Source organism: Mesitornis unicolor, unplaced genomic scaffold (genome assembly GCF_000695765.1).
Source record: "Mesitornis unicolor isolate BGI_N332 unplaced genomic scaffold, ASM69576v1 scaffold22552, whole genome shotgun sequence".
In the NCBI taxonomy this organism is placed as follows: Eukaryota; Metazoa; Chordata; class Aves; order Mesitornithiformes; family Mesitornithidae; genus Mesitornis; species Mesitornis unicolor.
Window position 1 is genome coordinate 5312 of NW_010170110.1, and position 238 is coordinate 5549.

Consider the following 238-nt stretch of genomic DNA (forward strand, 5'->3'; position numbering starts at 1 on the left):
TCCAAAATGGCACCGGTGCTTTCAGCCTCCCAAATCCCCAGCACTGCCCCAACCCTGCGGCTGGTGCTGGGTCCAGCCAGGACATTGCCCATCGCTGACACGGCTCCCAGGAGTGGCAGGGAGCGAGAAGGACATCCCGGCTGGGTTGCTGGTGGTGGCAGGAGGAGGTGATGAGGCTGGTGCAGCAGTGAGGGGCATGGGTGCCCCGCATCCCCCCCACCATCCAGTCCCCAGGCTT